This window comes from Brienomyrus brachyistius, chromosome 9 (assembly GCF_023856365.1).
Source record: "Brienomyrus brachyistius isolate T26 chromosome 9, BBRACH_0.4, whole genome shotgun sequence".
NCBI lineage: Eukaryota > Metazoa > Chordata > Actinopteri > Osteoglossiformes > Mormyridae > Brienomyrus > Brienomyrus brachyistius.
The window spans coordinates 4,928,926-4,933,023 of record NC_064541.1 but is presented as its reverse complement, the minus strand read 5'-3'; the positions used below and the strand labels follow the sequence as shown (position 1 = coordinate 4,933,023).

General features: G+C 37.5%; 1 long non-coding RNA gene across 2 annotated transcripts; it reads left to right on the top strand.

Moving 5' to 3' along the window:
• Window positions 1-1,081: 1,081 nt before the first annotated feature.
• LOC125748370 (uncharacterized) lies at window positions 1,082-2,863 on the top strand. 2 transcript variants are annotated; one of them, XR_007399529.1, is made up of 4 exons: window positions 1,082-1,284; window positions 1,832-1,951; window positions 2,438-2,484; window positions 2,641-2,863. It is a non-coding gene; the product is annotated as an uncharacterized LOC125748370 (long non-coding RNA). The 2 variants fall into 2 exon arrangements; XR_007399528.1 differs by lacking the exon at window positions 1,082-1,284 and having other exon boundaries at window positions 1,820-1,951.
• The last annotated feature ends 1,235 nt before the right edge of the window (window positions 2,864-4,098 follow it).

Sequence of the window (4,098 nt, the reverse complement as noted above, 5' to 3'; positions counted from 1 at the left end):
GTCAAACTAGTCCCTATTCCTGCCATGAAAGGTTCACATAATGTCACCGATACCTGAACCAACCATGTTTATCAGAGGATGCCAACCCTTTGGCTGCAGCTTTCTCTGCACACGCTGAGAGAGTCTTCAGTGTAGCAGGAAAAGATTTCAGGCCAGAAGATTGCAATTAAATCATGAAACCTTTGAAGATATTATGCTGAATAAATGTAATAATAATGAAAAATTAGCAATTGTGTATTGGAATAAAGCATAATTGTATTGCCATGACGTTTTGCTTTTCGCTGTAGTGCTATGGTTGAACGGAAAAACTTACTTTTGTGTGCATAAGAAAATAAATAGGAGGAACTACGAAACCAAGTAATTCCTTTTACTATGTATACTTTTTCTTTAATGTTAAAAGATAGACAAACTAGTAATGGGCAAACAGCTCTTCGGCTCTTGAATTAAATTATGCAGGTACTACAGCAAAATGCTCAAAAATACCAAAACACATCAAGAGCTAAATATGCAAAAACAATAAATACCTTCCTGTGGAAAAGGGGCAACATAAACCAAATGTAAAGTCACGAAAATCATGAAAATATAAAGTACACTTTACACACTTCATTTCTTTGAATGAAATTAATTATATTCATCTACCTTCATACATTATACAAGACATTATATGATTATAATGTTTGTTATTATCATATAATTTTTTATTTAGGTATTATGTAGGTGCAGTTAATGTATAGTGTTACCTGATATATACTAATAAGCAGTAATACAATAAAAAGAGAGAAGAATGTCAGCTGTTCTCCAAGAAGTTACTGATTTCTTGGATGGCTAGAAGAACATCGATTCAGTTCCCAAAAATCTGTAAGAACAATTTTTGAGGATCTGTATTTTCCATTGTTATTCTCAAGGGCTGTCATCATGACTATTTTGCTTTTCAGGTAAGACTCCAACAGCAGGACTGTGGTACAGCAGCCTGTGTCTGACACATTGCAGCCAGGAGACTCTGTGAGCCTGCAGTGTATGATAGAGACTGGGAGCTGTGCAGGAGAACACAGTGTTTATGGTTCAGACATGGATCAGGAGAATCCCTTCCTGGAGTCATTTACAGCCATGGAAACAGCAGTGATGAGTGTGAGAAGAGCCCTGAGGCTGGATCTCCTACACGGAGCTGCGTCTACAGCCTCCCCAAGGGGAACCTCAGCCTCTCCGATGCTGGGACTTACTACTGCGCTGTGGCCATGTGTGGGGAGATGCTGTTTGGGAACGGCACATAGCTGGATATAGATGGTAACACCCAGTGTGGGGAGATGCTGTTTGGGAACGGCACACAGCTGGATATAGATGGTAGCACCCAGTGTGGAGAGTATATCTGCTTCAAAGTTTTATTTAGCTTATTCTGCTATTAAGACATTTATTCTTTTTTTTAATGTAATGAATTTTCTAATTTAAGTGCTTAAATTAAATTACACAGATGTTAATTTAATAATTATCCATCCATCCATCCATTTTCCAAACCGCTTATCCTATTGGGTCGCGGGGGGTCCGGAGCCTAATTTAATAATTATTTCAAATATTAATATCCATCCATCCATCCATTTTCCAAACCGCTTATCCTATTGGGTCGCGGGGGGTCCGGAGCCTAATTTAATAATTATTTCAAATATTAAATATAAAAGGTTTAAAATGCAAAATACTAGAAGTTCATGTTAAAAATGGACTATTTACAAAACAACTGCTGTAATGTGTTATCGATTTGATCTTTAACTAATGTAATGTAAGCAAATGGGAAATGTGTCTCTATATCATTATGCTGAAATCTATCTCTTTGTTACAGGCTTTCAGAAGCTGCTGGATCCTCTTCACTCTGGCTTGCTGATAGTTTTATCTTGCAGCATTATTCTGAACGTTGCTCTCATTTGTATAAGATGTAAACTGACCTGTACACACTGTGCAGGTACGCTGCCCGGCTTTATGCACTCAGAAGGACAAAATGTAGATTTTAACAAATTATAGAAATATAAAATTGTTTTATGATAGATAACATTTTTCATATTAAAACCACTCTTGCAGGTAATACAGTTTTAAAATCCATTATTAAATCTCACCTTATTTATATAAACCTTTTTGTACTGTAAGATTTACATTTTTGTATTATATCTTTCATATTTTGCAAAATCTATTGAATATACATGTTGCAATAAGTTGCATATCAATAACTTTTATTACCAAGTCTCCTTTATAGCATTTTATTATATATGATATATGAGAACAAATGACACGTATCCAAACATGCACACTTAAATTGACAGAAGTCATTTTTACTTTCATTTTTGAGACAAAAAGGATGTTGATTGCTTGAAAATTCGGAATGTTATCTGACCACGGTATGATACCGTGCGAAATTAAATAATATATTGATGTGTTATATATTTTAAACGAGATGAAAAGAACAGTGATATATCAAAAGTGGAATGGTCACGCAAGCAAGTATGTAATAAATATTTCAAATTACAAATCGTCAGTAAAACAAATGAACCTCAGACTGATTTCCATCCTGGGATCAGCATTTTAAGTGCTATTTGTGAAAATAGGTAATAGCAAACCGATTTGATCCATCCAATTCTGCCATCTTTGTCTCCACAGTGCCATGACGAGGACACACTGAATTACGCTGCCCTGAACCTTAAGAAGCCAAAACCCAGGAGACAGAAGAAAGACGGGAATAATGACACTCTGTATTCTGACCTCCGCTACAGAGATTATGAATAAAGATGCTTCTCATTCATGTCAGTCACACAGAGTGTTCAGGGTGTAGCTTTAATAATGTTCAGAGGAGGGCAGGGGAGCCAGTGCTTCTGAGACTGAATCACGGGATTTTACGGGAGCACCGGTGCTGAGTTTGGTGTCAGTGTGTTTGGGGCGCATTTTTACTGGAAGTGCAAATGTTCAAGCCAGACTGGGGGGCTGAGGGAGGGGGAGAGGGGGAGCCACAGAGATTATTTCTTCATGGCATGGGGGGGAATAAGCGGCTTTTAATGTTGTGGAAAGGCTGAGTTGCTGCAATCAGTTCTTTGATGTCACACATGCTTACTTGTCTCCCTTGTGTACCATGCTGAATGGTTTGGGGCAAACGCACAGGGACTGATCGATTATATTAAACAGATGAAAGAAACTGAATGAAAAATTTCAAGTGTTCTTAAATTACGTTTTTCATTTAATGTGTGTTCTGGATGTATTTTTGAGTATATACATGTACCTGTATATGTACCTGTATATATACCTGTGTCGTTAATAACGATGTGGATAATTAAGAAAGAGGAGTTTTGTTTCTTGCTCCCTGTCTTGTTACTTGGCTCACAAACATACACACACATAGACACACACACAAACATACACAGACACACAAACACACACACACATAGACACACACACACACAAACACACATGCACACATGCACACACACACACTGCTACGGCTCTGTAAGAACACTACCATGCTCTTTTGTGTGAGTGGGGTGGGGGGTGTTAAATAAGATGAAAATGACAATGGCTGTACTTTGTTATGTCAGTTGTGTTTCTATAGTCATTGTATCATATTCCACAAGCTTTTTATCTACAAGATGTACAAGCCAGTCAGTGTATTCAGTGGGGTGTTCAGGAGTCATTAGGTTCTGAAAAATGTCTTGCATTTAAAACATAATGTACTTTTGAATACTTAAGTATTTTTAGATGCAAATACTCCAGTACTTTAACTGAAGTAAAAAATTAACTGAAAAACTTTGAGTATTATTTGACGAGGAGTATCTATACTTAACTCAAGTAGTGAAGTTGTGTACTTTGTCCACCTCTGTCCAAAAGTGACATACAGCTGTAAGCTGTTTGGGTTTGTTTGTCTGCTGAGTGCTTCTCTGCAGTGCTGCAGATGTTTCCACTGGTTAGATGCAGCTCAGGAAGACTGACCCACTGACTGCACTGTGCTGGACTCACTTTGCAAAGAGTAAAAACCACACAGACAGAACAATATCTGCTTCTTGTAAGACCCTGTTTCCTCTCTACCTCACCCAGGTCACGCTTTCAAGTATTCAGCCTAAGTTATTTTAT